Below are 16,119 nucleotides of genomic sequence, written 5' to 3' on the forward strand. Positions count from 1 at the left end.
TAAAGATCTGTGGGTTCACTTCCAATATTACATGGCTCAATTTTGGAACATTTAAGATAATTACTACTTTACGTGGCTAAAATATGCTCAAATAATCTAACTATTTTTGGTGATGTTTTTAAAAGTCATTCTTAATTCAATGGGACCCTGTTCTCTTGCATTTTTGCCACCATTTCTACTATTATGGCAACTGGTCATCTTTTAATGACAATATTCACTAACTTCTTGCTTGAACTGATCACACTTTAGGGCCGGATTATATGAAAGATTATTGCGCTCACTACCTAATGCTTATTCTTAGTAACATCCAATAATGTTTCAAATGGCCTCTATAATGCTCCATTTTTTAACTAACAATTTTGATAAAATATAGAAAACTGTCCCAGTGATTCATGTTACTCATTACTTTTATAAATTATTCAACAGAGAAATAACACTCTACGAAGTATAATCTAAATTGAACTAAACATATCAAAATAAATGAATAGTTCATCCTTGATTTTTATTGTTTGTTCAATTGCTGCTTAATTAGAAAAATGCTATTATTTAGACTACAGATCCCTATCACTGTAAAATTCCACAAGACTCTACTATAAAACTATTATTAACTTTAGAACCAGTGATTACTTTCCTCAAGCCAAAAATAATGAAGACTAAATTAGTATTTCAGTAAAATTGAAAGTTGGGCTGCCCAAGATAAAACTTCAATGGGGGCACCAATAAATATGCAAATGGTTTCCAAATTTGCAGCATTTATTTAAGTCCTTTCAGAACTACTATTATTTTACTTTGATAGTTATTTGAAAGCAAATAATAGAAATTCAATTTAGCTATATATAAATTCCAAAGAGAAGAAAATGTTTTAGTCATCATAATTTTGTGCAGACTATCTTAAAATCACGTGAGTCATAGAACCCATCAAACTTCCAGAAATAGAGCCATAGAAAAGAATAGTATCAAAATAAATTAAATTCACTTTTATACAGCTTGATTCATTAGCTCAGTCATATCAGCATAACTTTTGCCTATTAAACTCAACAAATTAATTTTTTTAGTTCATCCCACAACTTTGTAATACTCAGCTTTTTTAATCTACATATGTGCAATGAGAAATTAGTAATGAACATATTTATTGAGTGCTTAGCAAAATTACAAAGTGTCACCTTAATGATAAGTGACCCCACTAAGAAAGCGTCATAATCTCCCTTATTCATACACTTATCCATATTATTATAATCTAAGCCTAACAGAATGGTTGAGCTCTTCTTTCTTGAAGTCCAGTGCACATTGTACACAAGCATAAGAAGCTAGTATGGAATATACCAAGTGAAGGTTAAGACATACATGGAAAAGTCAAATGTAGTCAGCTCCATGTTCAGGAGCCATCTTTATAATGATTGCCCAGGACTGGTCCTTATAACTCTGAAACGTGTTGTTCAGCTATAACACATTCTGCTGCACTCCAGGCAAAACCTAAAATTTTGGGCTTCATACACTTCCATTAAAGTCAACTAGAAGCAGTTGTAAGGTATTGTTATATCTAGGACCAAAATAGCAGCAAAAATCAAACCAAGAAGATTTATCCAACCATCATCTAGCTGAAATACATGTTAACAACATATGAACAACCTGTAATTCTGTATGTAAGAATCTACCCAAGGAATGATCCCCACCTCCAGAAGGCTTGGATGTCACTGACTGAAAAAAAGCATAATTTCATTATTTCCCTTGTTTAGCATTTGTTTGTTGTTCCTCTGTCATGGAGGCAGCAAAAACAAATTATTTAGGGGAGCCAGTTTGGCTTCCATAGCAGCTGTACCAGTCAGATGTGTCATGATGCACGATGAGATTGCCAAATGTTCATTGTTTAAATATGGCCCAATTTACTAGGGTCCAAGTTATAATTAGGTTTCTTCTTTGAATTTTAAAAGGGAAAAAGTAAAGACACAAACTCCTAATACATGTAATTAAGATTAGCAGCCTTAACCTAGAAGGTTTTTAGAGACACTCTTACTGTCACTCTAAATATAGGTTCCCTGCTGAGAGCATAATTACAGTTTTTGTTGCACTTCATACTGTCTACCTCCTAGAGAGCTAACACTGTTTGTTATTAAAAAGAAGACTCTGTCATATCAGTGTTCACCTCTGCATATAATGTCTCTCCTTGTTGCTGCTTACCTTTTATCTACTCTTTTGGTGTGAAGAGGGAAAAAAGGGCTAATAAACTATAGAAACTTGGTAAATTTTAACAAGTTGCAGTTAATGGGGTGATTTTCCCCCTCTCCTTCTACCAAAAGGAGGTCTGTCTCCTCAATTTGACACACTTGCATTCTAAACCCATTGCTTGCCTTTTCTTTATTGTGCCTATAAACCAGGCTGGAATGAAAAGCAAACTTACAGAATCCTAACTACCTAAGCTAGGATGGTGGGAAATTCCATTTCAAATTAAACAGCACCGTTTTAATCCATTAAACATTTCGACTACATTTATATTTAACACAAAGGTGGTGGCCAAATCTTTTCCACTGATTGACAGCAAGTGCTTTGAGTAGGGCTCGGGTAGCAAAGTGCATTCAGTTTCCAAAACGATTCTATAAAACTGTAGTCCTTTTTTTAAAAGAAAGAACTTGACCTACAGGGAACATTTATCAGAGCTTTGATAACTACATATTTCCAGTCATTTAAATAGAATGGCAGCCAACGGATTTCTTTTTCCCCACATTTACTATCCTCAGTATTAAAGTCACTATGCAGTATTGACAGTTTTTTTGAACCTGCTTTGCATATCTCACCAGTCTATGACATCTCATTATGTGTTGCAACCTGCTCTGACAAGTCTGCCTCAAAAAAAGACTGTATTGTAGGGTGGGATTTTTTTTACTATTATTTTTAATCTGTTAAAGCTATATATAATCTATCTGTGAATGAAATACACAGCTGTTCATAAAACTTCAAGATTTAAAAAAAAATCATAAATGAAAATCTTGGATCAGGGAGGATTTGTTAACATTGCTTTCTCCAAGGCGCATTCAGATGTAACCATTCATTTGAGAGAAACATAGTATTTCCAATGATGATCATGTACAGTTAAATTTGGGTTTTTATTTAATATCCTGAACAAAAACCTGACTATGCTTTTCAACCAGAAAGGTAAATCTCAATAATTTATTATAATTCAGTAATTATATAAAATAATTACTGAAATGTAATATAAATTATGGAAGATCCACAGAATGGAAGAATCAAAATGTAGTTGAAAGGAATTAAATAGGTTACAATATACTGATTTTTAAAATACCCAAGAAACAGTGGTAAGTGAAAAAGAAAATTACAGAATACATTTGCAGCAAAATTTTTTAAAAAATCATTCAAAAACCAAACTATTTACACATGCACAGTTATATATATTGATACATATATTTTTAAAAGCCTGGAAGGATACATGCCACATTAATAATTTGGGGTTATATTTGGTAGAGGGAGTGAAATTGAGAGACTATATTAGTTTCCAATTGCCACTGTTGTAATTTGCCACAAACTTAGTGGCTTTAAAAAAAAATGAATTTGGAATACTACACAGCCATAAAAAAGAATGAAATCATGTCCTTTGCAGCAACACAGATGCCGCTGGAGGCCATAATCCTAAGCAAACTAATGCAGAAACAGAAAACAAAATACTGCATGTTCTCACTTATAAGTAGAAGCTAAATATTGTGTACACATGGACATAAAGACAAGAACAATAGATACTGGGGACTACTAGAAAGAGAGAGAGGTAAGAGGGTGAATGCAGAAAAACTACCTACTGGGTACCGTGCTCACTACGTAGGTGGGTTCAGTCATATCCCAAACCTGAGAATCACACAGTACACTCATGTAACAAACCTGCACCCATGTGATACCCACTGATTCTAAAATAAAAGTTGAAAACGAAAAATCAAAACAAAACATGAATTGATTATCTTACACTTCTAGAGGATAGAAATCCAAAATCAGTCTCACTTAGCTAAAGTCAAGGTGTTGGCAGAGATGGTTCTTTCTGGGGCTCTAAGTCAGAATCTATTTCTTTGCCTTTTTCAGCTTCTAGAGGCTACCTTGCAGCCCCTTCCTTGCTTCACTCCCACCACCTGCTTCCATGGTCACATCTTCCACTGCTGACTTAGATCCTCCCGCCTCTTTTCAGAAGGACACTTGTCATTACCTTGAACCTGCCTGGATAATCCAAGAGTATTTCTTCATCTCAAAATCATTAACTCCCTTTATCATGTAAAGTAACATCCACAAGACCCAGGGATTAGGATATGAACATCTTTAGGGAGGCCATTATTTAGCATACCACAGAGGACTTTAGCTCTCTTGAATAGTGCTGGAGTTGAATAATTGGAATGCATTTATGTATTAATTATACAATTTACACAATTTAAAATAGAAAACAAAAAAGATAGACTGGGTGCCGTGGTTCATGCCTGTAATCCCAGAACTTTGGGAGGCCAAGGTGGGCAGATCACTTGAGGTCAGGAATTCAAGACCAGCCTGGCCAACATGGTGACATCCCGTCTCTAATGAAAATGCAAAAATTGCTGGGCATGGTGGTGTGTGCTACTCGAGAGGCTGAGGCAGGAGAATCACTTGAATCCAGGAGGCGGAGGTTGCAGTGAGCCAAGATTGCACCACTGCATTCCAGCCTGGGCGACACAGCAAAAGTCTAAAAATAAAAAATAAATTAAAAAAAAGATAATTTTATTTCTCACTTTTGAAAATATTTGAGGTGGTCAGAAGAACAGAAAAAAGTGTCACTTTCTACAGAAATTTCATTCTTTTTTTTTCCTGCCCCTTCAAGTTCCTATTCTCTCCATTCCCTCGCCTTACTTCCTGGTTCTGCATCTATGGTACAAGATTCTGTGCCTATATTGAAATTTCATACCTCATATCTTCCCCTGAAAGTATTACACAATATGAATCGTGGCACAATTAGGCCAAACTTAACTGCACATACATCTCTACCAACACCTTGACTTCAGCAAATAGGATGAAGAATATATCTTAATGCATTAAACGAATGTTATTTGCACCCTTAGTATGTGCAAGCAAATGTGCAGAGCACTAGGAATATTGGTATTTAAAGCCCTACCTATTGGAGAGTTCATAATCTATTGGAAAAGACCCACATGCAAACAAATCACCACAATGTCATGTGATGTGGTATCACAGAAATGTGCACAATAGGCCGGGCACGGTGGCTCACGCTTGTAATCCCAGCACTTTGGGAGGCCGAGGCGGGCAGATCACGAGGTCAGGAGATCGAGACCACGGTGAAACCCCGTCTCTACTAAAAAACACAAAAAATTAGCCGGGCGTGGTGGCGGGCGCCTGTAGTCCCAGCTACTCGGAGAGGCTGAGGCAGGAGAATGGCGTGAACCCAGGAGGCGGAGCTTGCAGTGAGCCGAGATTGCGCCACTGCACTCCAGCCTGGGCAACAGAGCGAGACTCTGTCTCAAAAAAAAAAAAAGAAAAGAAAAAAAAGAAATGTGCACAATAGGCTACAGGAACTTGACAGAAAATATTTCTATCTGAAGTGCCAGGTGATAATGGTGAAAGAGGTGATTCAAAAAGAATTCATGGAGGAGGGGCTGTGTGACCTGGGATTTCAAAAGATAAGGAATGGGTAGGAATGCAGCAGGAGCTAAGTATGGTTAGAGAGCCAAGGCAGAGGTAATGGCACAACCCAGCCAGAAACAGCCAGGTTCAGGGCATGGCCAAAGATTGGCTGAATGTCTGCTTTATCTCTATTGACTAAAAATTAGGCTAAAAAACGCCTAGAGGACAGATCATAAAGGCTCACATAAATTCTGCCATAAGGTTTTCACATTATCCCCCAGGTCCAGGAGAATTCTGAAAAGGCTAACGTCAGGCTGTGATGTTGTCACATAGAATTTTAGCAGACAATCTGACAGCAGTGAGTGAGGTGGGTTGGAGGTGGGGAAGACTGGAGGCAGGCTGGCCATGAAGATGGTGTCATAGCAATCCAGGTGGGAGATGATGCTGGCCAGAGAGAAGACCCCTTCATGACACTCAGGTCTCAGGTCAAATCTTACTCCTTAGATTTCAGTGAGACCTCTATACCCCTTTGTCACCCTATCCTCCCTATCTATTTCCCATCTCTATCACATTGCTAGTGTTATAGCTTTCAGAACAGTCATTACTATCATAAATTATTCCCTGTATGTCCCTACTTGTCTATTTTCTCCTTCCCCAGTAGGGAAAAAAAGCTCAATGAAGGAAGGGAGGTTGGCTAGCTTGCTTTCTCCTGTAATTCAAGTGCCTACAACAGTACCTGGCATGCAACTGGCATTCAACAAGTATTTGGTGAACAAATGAATGAGTTATTCAAAGAATAACATGGTGCATTTGGTGGTGCTACTTCACATTATGATGTTAGCCCATGACTGAGAGATCTGTGGGCTCTCACTAGCCCATAGTCATAGAATTATAAAATCAGCTGAGGCACCAATGAATAATCTATTCAGCAACTTCCTTGTATAGAGCAAGGTAGAAGAGTTCTACTGGAAGAGTTCAAGTTAGAAATCTCACTTGTGGTCCAGTATGTCCCCCAGTTATTCTGAATGGAAAAATCCCTGTTCCTTTGTCTTCTTTCCATGATTATAAAAATGCAATTTTAAAACAGAAGAATGTTTTTATTTTTGTAAGTTATTGGAGTGGAGGAAGAGCAAGCAGGAACTGGCACAGCTAAATTGCTACGAAGCCAGGACTGATGCAGACCTGATGATGCGTGGCCGATGAGGCTCTGGTGGCTGCTTACAAAATGAACATTGTCATCAGCACCTTAGCCTCAACTCTGAGCATTCTGGGCTTGCTGGGGCCCTAGCTATTATGAGGCATACTACAGTCAAATGTGGTTAGGAGCTTCTTTTGAACAAAGCATGCCAAGGAGCATGAAGAGAAATGAAATAAAGTCAAAATGCACAGAACAAAGAGATTGCAACCCTCCTCCCTGTTTCCCCTTCTGAACTAAACATCCCTGCTATCTAAAAGATTTCTAGTTACATGTATAATGTCTTTTTTTATTATTATTATACTTTAGGTTTTAGGGTACATGTGCACAATGTGCAGGTTTGTTACATATAGGATGCACTCTGGTCTAGTGGAATAAGTTGTTATATCCTGTGTATCATGAGGCCATAGAAAGAACTGCCTCCTGTAACTTTCCCAATAATATTCCTGCCTCCTAAAGAATTTGCTCAAGAAGTAACGAGCAAGTGGAAGAAAAATGAGCTTTGGAATCAGAAAATCTTGACACTTGAAAAACTGATGATCTTGCACAAACCAGTAAGTCTTTCTCAACTTCCTTATCTGTAAAATAGAGATTATAACAACGTGCATTAGCTGAGAGAGTGTATTTAAAAGCATCTGGAACTGAGCGGGTACGTAATAAATGTTCTTCCTTTCAGACCCTGGGTGATTCAGCTAACATTAAAAAGCTGTAGCTGAAGTACCTGGACTCACAGAAAGTTAATTTTACTAGGGCAGAAGAGGGGAAGGTAGGAAAAGCCAATGCTCATGAAACTCCTGGCGACCATTCTGCTGCTGCAGTTGCAACTCAAGGCTAGTGCTGGTAAGGAACAGGGGAGTTGGCCTGGCACCAACAACCCTCTCCCAGTGGAATTTTTTTTTTTAACAAGCTCTCATTGACCTTTTCTACCTTTCCACACCAAATGTTATCCCAAAATTAAAGGGGTCAAATTTTAGAAAAAAAAAATGATGAGGACAAAATGGTGGATTTAATGGGATCATCAGATACTTTGTGGAGCAGGATTTTTCTTTTTAGGGACACGTTGACATGTCTTCACTCAAAAACAGTGAAAATTTCCCATATGACTAATATAATTTTGTTTACTATGTGTTTTTAATTTCACTATTTACTTTTTTGTTAAAACATAATCACAAATTTAACAGGCAAAGAAGTTAGCAATTAGGGAGGAGTGAAAGAAGCATGTTACAATTGAATACCTGAGCACAAGCATCTCATTTTTGCAAAAATATCTCTACAGACTAGGCTGATAGGTTTGCCTGACAATTTATTCCATTACCGAAGCCAAATTCTCCACCTCAATATAGATACATAAAAGTTAAATACTTATTTAATCATAGGTGTTTTTGCTAGGTTCACTCAGTTTATCTTAAGTAAGAAGTGGAGTTATATTAGAATAAAAAGAAAAAATGAGGAACGGCAATCTCAAAGAATACAAGAAGAGTGTGTAGGAGATCAGTCAGGGTGGTGGAAAAGTTGTAAGGAAAAATGCAAACCTTCTTGGAAGGCCGGGAGGTTTTGCAAAGCTTCAGGAGAGAATAAAAGCTGAAGGCAATTAATTCTGTTACCCTGAAGCAGAGGGCGAGAAGTAGGTGCAAGGGAATGTAAGGGAGTTTATCTAGAAAAGTTTATTTACTTACATTGTGTGGAAACCAACCTTTGATCATCTGCATGCAAGACTGTTCCCTGCAAGGGGGGACGACAATGTTAATTATCCATAGGTTGTGTTGGCTTCAGGCCTTTGTCATTAAATTTGTACTAAATAAATATAAACGGCTCCGGCTTATTGGGGCTGCACTCTCGTCAGCAGTGCTAGGCCATGCAGTCCCCTAGCCACACTCTCAGGCAAAATAACTGTGTCTGTGTACTTCTTTCACCTGTCGCTCAGCCAGAGTCCGCAGGCAGACTTAGCATGAGTGTACTAGCATGAGGCCTCATAGAGACTGGAGTTCTAGAGCAACAGCATTTCTCAAAACTTTAGCAGGGAAAGTCCACAAAGTTCTTATCTACCATTGAAGGGATTTGGCTGTCCCACAAGTACCCATCTGCTCCATTCTCCAAACCACACACACTGAAGTCCTCACCACAAATGTACAGGTTTTCTCTCTGCCTCGTATTCCTGCTCACTGATAGTTTCTGCTTCCTCATAGTCTCAGCTTCTTAAAGACCTGCTTTAACCTTCAGGGCCACTTCACCTCTGACCTCTCTCCATTGGGAAAGTTAAATAACATACCTACTGTCACACAAACAATGAGTGGTAGGGCTAGAATTAGAATCCTGACAGTCAGCCACAAGCCAGTGCCTGACATGTGGTTAATACTTGAATTTGATAGGAACCCAGTAGCTGCTTGTAGTTGGCATTCTCAATTTTTCAAGACCTCAAATTTCTAGATATTCTTTATTCCCTTTATTTATACTGGAGATTTGCCAATTTTCTCCTGAATTCATCTATATCTCACAATACAATACTAAACATAAAAACTAAAACTTAATATACACTATTATTCTGGCATTTATCATCACTCCAAGTTATAGGCTCAGTAGATTTGATGGGGTCTTATTTTCAGATTATGGAAAGGAACAGATTTTCCAAATGTTTTGAAGATACATAATGTGGATCTTCATTTTCCAGGCTTGATATCAATTCTTTCACCATCCCCACTGCTCAAATACATTTTAGTTTAGTTTATTTTGGTTTTGTTTTGCAGCACTCCACTTCCAATAACAATTTCAGGCATTAAAATAGTATCAATTGACATAACCAACAAACCTAAAAGTATACAATGGCTCACACATATTAAAAGTTTTCTTTTCTCTCACAGGAAGTCCAAAATCAGTATTCTTTATCAGCAGGAGCCTCTCCTCTAAGCAGTGACTTAGCATCATAGGCTCCACCCATCTTGTGGCTCCATCGTCTTCACCTTTGGCCCAAGCTTGTCATGCTTGTCTGCAGATGACCAAGAGGGAGTGGGCAAGAATGTTCTATGAGTGAGAACAACTTTGGGAGACAGCTGTCTCTGCTTTAGAGCATGACAGCTATTAGCCAATTATTCAATTTATTATTAAAGTAACTACCCAGTCACTTCATTCCCACGCCACTCAACTATAAAGTAGCTAAGCCATGATGACATCTTAGGGCTTGGCTTTGGGACACTTTTCATCCAGCCCCTGTTGAAGGAAAAATGAACGCCATCCTGCCTTCTCTTACAAGCCCAGCCAGATGTATCCTGCTCTTCCAGAAAATCATTTTTGGCGAACACTATCCCATGATGATTCACCTCCAATTCTGTGTTCCTTTAGTATAAAATGCATTTCACTAGCATGTACTTATTTTTTATACTTTATGGAAGACATTGGCAAGCTTTGTCTTTTCCATAAAGGGCCAGATAGTAAACATTTTAAGCTTTGTGGGACATACAATCTCTGTTCCAACTACTCAAGTTTGACAAAGCAGCTATAGATAATATGTAAATGAATGAGAATGTTTGTGTTCCAATAAAACTTTAGGTGACAAAACAGATTTGGCCCACAGGCTGTAGTTTCCTGACATCTGCTTTACTAGTAAAAAAGGTATTCTAGGGTTTGTTTATTGTTGTTGTTTTTGGTGGTGGTGGTGGTGGTGGTGGTGTTTTCTTTGGTTTAACCCTTTGCAATGCACAGAGTAAAGCTTATCTCAATAAATGCACCGATTCTAAGTGTGGGGATGTAGACCCATCTCCCACTCTGGCAACATCCCTGCTTTAAGTCAGGGAAGCAATACTTCTACTTCCTAGTGAAGTGATAGGGAAGATGTTTCTGTCAGAAAAAGAGAGATATCTGTCAGTGTCACAAAATTACTCACTCTAAAACCCACAAGTACAAAAAAAAATCTATATCATTATTTGGGTTACAACTGCCTGGATCTTCTTCTTAAAGCCTGTTAGTAACAGGAAGAAGTTAACATTTAGTTCAATCCAATAACTTTATGATATTTTAAGCACTTTTTAAAAATAAAGTACAGCCTCTTTAGGTAGAAAGCACTCAGTTGATTAGATTCCTAATCTCCTACCCCAGTTTCACACCAAGATTGCTATCTAAAGCTTTAGAGCCTTAGGGATAAAGAAGTCCTCATATTCATACAGTGCCCTCTATGTCCCCTGGTCTCTTCAGCAATGTTGCTTGTCTTCTCAGTTGCTATTCGTCTTGCTGGAATTCACAGATAATGGGAGGCTCTGGTGAAGAGCTGGTTTTTCTCCGCCAAGTGGTTTGACACCAGCTACTCAGCCTCATCTCTGATTCAGCCTCATCTCAGCTTTCCATGACACTACACATCCCTCTAAATGTCTCCACAGTTTCCATCCAGTTCCAAGGCCTAGGTTGTCAGCTCTCAGCTCTGCTGAAGGGTGACTCACTCCTTGTGACTCTGGTTAGTGTGTCTGCTGATATTCAACTTACCTGCCTTTCATATCCTCTCCGCTCAGGGCCACACAGGAATCTGGTTTGCACAACCACACAATACACAGAAATGCAATGTCTTAGGAAAGCTGTATTCCAGCAGTCCCTCAGCTTATCCATGCTGCCCCATTGAGTTTATTGGGTGAGAGGAACCTGCTAGGAAGTTGAATCCCAGGATTTCTCCTCTTTGGTTCTAACAGTGAAGGAAAAAAATGATCCTGACATCTACTTTCCTCTACCTCTCTGTGACTCATTCCTCTCTCCCTGTCCTTCCATTATATCTGCCTTCTACAATGGGTCTGAAGTTTTTGTTGTTGTTCTTGTATCTCTGCCAGGTTTTGGTATCAGGATGACGCTGGCCTCTTAAAATGAGTTAGGGAGGAGTCCTTCCTTTTCAATTGTTAGGAATAGTTTCAGAAGAAAGGGTATCAGCTCCTCCTTGTACCTCTGGTAGAATTCAGCTGTAAATCTGTCTGGTCCTGGGCTTTTTTTGTTGGTAGGCTATTTATTACTGCCTCAGTTTCAGAACTTGTTATTGACATATTCAGGGATTCAGCCTCTTCCTGGTTCTATCTTGGGAGGGTGTATGTATCCAGGAATTTATCCATTTCTTCTAGATTTTCTAGTTTATTTGCATAGAGGTGTTTATAGTATTCCCTGATGGTTGTTTGTATTACTGTGGGGTCAGTGGTGATAACCCCTTTATTAGTTTCTACTGTGTCTATTTGTTTCTTCTTTCTTATTAGTCTAGCTAGAGGTTTATCTATTTTATTAATTTTTTCAAAGAACGAGCACCTGGATTCATTGATTTTTTGAAGGGTTTTTCCTGTCTCTAGCTCCTTCAGTTCTGCTCTGATCTTGGTTATTTCTTGTCTTCTGCTAGCTTTGGAAAGTTTTTCCATTTATTTGTGTCCTCTCTGATATCCTTCCACAGTGATTTGTAGTTCTGCTTGAAGAGGTCTTTGGGGTTCGTTTGCTCTTGGTTCTCTCTTGTTCTTTTGGTTGTGATGTCAGGATATTGACTTGAGATGTTTCTAGCTTTTTGACGTGGGCATTTAGTGCTATAAATTTCTCTTAACACTGCTTCAGCTGCATCCCAGAGATTCTGGTACATTGCCTCTCCATTTTCATTAGTTTTAAAAAACTTCTGGATTTCTGCCATAATTTCATCATTTCCCCAGGAGTCATTTAGAAGCAGGTTGTTCAATTTCCACATAGTTGTGTGGTTTTGAATGAGTTTCTTAATCTCGAGTTCTAATTTGATTATGCTGTGGTCTGAGAGACTGTTATGATTTCACTTCTTTTGCATTTGCTGAGGAGTGACTTACTTCCAATTATGTGATGAATTTTAAAGTGTCACGTGGCACTGAGAAGAAAGTATATTCTGTTATTTTGGGGTGGAGAGTTCTGTAGATATCTATCAGGTCCACTTGATCCAGAGCTGAGTTCAAGTCCTGAATACATTTGTTAATTTTCTGTCTCAACAAACTAATATTGACAGTGGGTGTTAAAGTCTCCCACTATTATTGTGTGGGAGTCCAGGTCTCTTCTCAGGTCTCTAAAAACTTCTTTTATGAATCTGGGTGCTCCTGTATTGGGTGCACATAAATTTAGGATAGTTAGCTCTTCTTGTTGAATTGACCCCTTTACCATTATGTAATGCCCTTCTTTGTCTTTTTTGATCTTTGTTGGTTTACAGTCTGTTTTGTCAGAAACTAGGATTGCAACCCCTGCTTTTTTCTGCTTTCCATATGCATGGTTAATTTTCCTTTATCCCTTTATTTTGAGTCTGCGTGTGTCTCTGCATATGAGACGGGTCTCTGGAATACAGCACACTGATGGATCTTGACTTTTTATCCAGCTTGCCATTCTGTGTCTTTTAATTGGGGCAATTAGCCCATTTACACTTAAGGTTAATATTGGTATGTGTGAATTTGATCCTGTCATCATGATGCTAGCTCATTATTTTGCAGACTTGTTTATGTAGTTCCTTCATAGTATCATTGGTCTGTGTACTTCGATGAGTTTTTCTAGTGGCTAGTAATGATTTTTCTTGTTCATATTTAATGCTTCCTTCAGGAGCTTTTGCAAGGCAGGCTTGGTGGCAATGAATTCCCTCAGCATTTGCTTCACTGAAAAAGATTTTATTTCTCCTTTGCTTATGAAGCTTAGTTTGGCCAGATATGAAATTCTAGGTGGGAAATTCTTTTCTTTAGAGTGTTGAGTATTGGCCCCCAATCTCTTCTGGCTTGTAGGGTTTCCACTGAGAGGTCTGCTGTTAGTCTGATGGGCTTCTCTTTATAGGTGACCTGGCCTTTCTCTCAGGCTGCCCGTAACATTTTCTTTTTCATTTCAACATTGGAGAATCTGAAGATTGTGTGACTTGGAGTTAATCTTCTCATAGACTTTCTTACTGGGGTTCTCTAGATTTCCTGAGTTTGAATGTTGACCTGTCTTGCTAAGCTGGGGAAGTTCTCCTGGATGATATCCTAAAGTGTGTTTTCCGACATGGTTCCATCCTCCCTGTCTCTTTCAGGTACCCCAGTCAGTTGTAGTTTCTGTTTTTCTGTTTGTTTGGCTGGTTTACACATAATCCCATAGTTCTTGGAAGTTTTGTTCATTCCTTTTCATTCTTTTTCTCTAATCTTGTCTGCTTGCCTTATTTCAGCAGGATAGTCTTCAAGCTCTGATATCCTTTCTTCTACTTGGTCTATTGACTATTAATACTTGTGTTTGCATTGTGAAGTTCTCATGTTGTATTTTTCAGCTCCATCACGTCATATATGTTCTTCTCTAAACTGGTTAACAGCTCCTGTAATGTTTTATCATGGTTCTTAACTTCTTTGCAATCAGTTAGAACATACTCCTTTAGCTCAGCAAAGCTCATTGTTACCCATCTTCTGAAGCCTATTTCTGTCAATTCATCCATTTCAGCCACAGCCCAGTTCTGTGCCCTTGCTGCAGACATATTGCAATCATTTGGACTTTTGGCTATTTGAGTTTTCAGTGTTTTTGCATTGATTCTTTCTCATCTTCATGAGTTTATTTATCTTTGATCATTGAGGCTGCTGACCTTTGGATAGGTTTTTTGTGGGGTCTTTTTTGTTGATGTTCTTTCTGTTTGTTTTTCTTTTAGCAGTCAGGCCCTTCTTCCACAGGGCCACTGCAGTTTGCTGGGGGTCTACTCCAGACCCTATTTGCCTGGGACCCCCCACACCTGGAGGTATCACCAGTGTAGAACATCAAAGATGGCAGCCTGCTCCTTCCTCTGGGAGCTCTGTACCAGAAGGGCATCGACTTGATGCCAGACAGAACTCTCCCGTATGAGGTGTCTGGAGACCCCTGCTGGGAGGTCTCACCCAGTCAGGAGAGGCTCAAATAAGTAGTCTGGCTGCCCCTTAGCAGAGCAGGTGTGCTGCGCTGGAGGGAATCCCCCTCATGTAGGCTCCCCTGACTCTCCAGAGGCAGCAGGCAGAAAAGACTAAGACCGCTGATCCATGATACTACCACCGCCCCTCCTCCTAGGGGCTCTTCTTAGGGAGAACAGAGTTTTGTCCACAAACCTATGTCTCAGAATGCTAAAAATCCCATAGGGAAGCCCCACCCACTGAGGAAGAATGGGTCAGGGTCCCGCTTAAGGAAGCAGTCCAGCCATGAACTGTCACAGCCACTGTGCTGCGCTGTGGGGAATTGCTCCGGGTCCAAACTGCCCAGTCTTGCTGGCACCAGCGGCAGAGGAAAATAGCCACCTGGAGCAGCAGTGATGGCTGCCGCCCCTCCCGCTGGAAGTCAGCCTTCCTAGGCAGTGTTCAGCCCGTTGTGCTGGCCGGCAGGGATTCCAAGCCACTGGGTTTTCACTTGTGGGGTTCCATGAGAGTGGGGCCCAATGAAAGAGGCTGCTTGGCTCCCTGGCTTCAGACCCTTTCTCAAGGGACTGGATGGATCTCCTGCCTCACCGGAGTTCCCGGAGCCAGAGTATGCAAAAACTCCTGGAGTCAGAGTATGCAAAAACTCCTGTGTCTCAGTGCCTGCCCCAGTGACTGCCTACCTGATAGCCACCGCGAGTCTGCAAAGATCTGTGTTTGGGACCCAAGGCCCTGGTCGCGTGGGCTCACGAGGAGACCTCCTGATACACAGGTTGCAAAGATCCTTGGAAAAAGCATGGTTTTCAGGGTAGGGTAGCACAATCCCTCACCGCCTCCCTTGGCTGGGGGAAGGAACTCCCTTTGCCCTGTGCAGCTCCCAAGTGGGACCTCACTCCACTCTGCTTTTGCTTGTTCTCCATGGATAGTGCCAACCACCTAGTCAGGCCCAGTGACAGAACATGGGTACCTCAGTTGAAGATGCAGAATTCACCTGCCATTTTCATTCTTTTCAGTGGAAGCCACAGACTTGAGCTGTTTCTATTTGGCTATTTTGGCTGCTTCCCCTGTTTCCTCTCCTTTTTTCCCCCTTTTAGGAGACTGGGTCTTGCTATGTTGTCCAGACTATAGTGCAATGGCTACTCACAGGTATGATCATAGTGTACTACAACCCTGAACTCCTGGGCTCAAGCAATCCTCCTTGCTCAGCTTCCCAAGTAGCTGGGACTGTGCCTGACTAATGCTAAAATTTTAAATAACTTCTAATCCTTTAAGACTATTGCTTTGCTAAACACATCAAGTACCAGCTCCTCCTGCCCTGTTTGTGATGTTAAGCTTCCTGTATCCTTCCGAGGAAAAATGCTGATAGGAAACATGACTTTCTGGATGATGAAGTGATTCATTCAACTTCCAGTCTAAAAACATTAGGTGTTGGAAAACTAAAATCTACATGTCCCAGAACCCTTGCAGGTAGGTAGGTTCTGGATGAGATCT

The sequence above is a fragment of the Hylobates moloch genome, unplaced genomic scaffold (genome assembly GCF_009828535.3).
Source record: "Hylobates moloch isolate HMO894 unplaced genomic scaffold, HMol_V3 SCAFFOLD_1, whole genome shotgun sequence".
NCBI classification, from domain to species: domain Eukaryota; kingdom Metazoa; phylum Chordata; class Mammalia; order Primates; family Hylobatidae; genus Hylobates; species Hylobates moloch.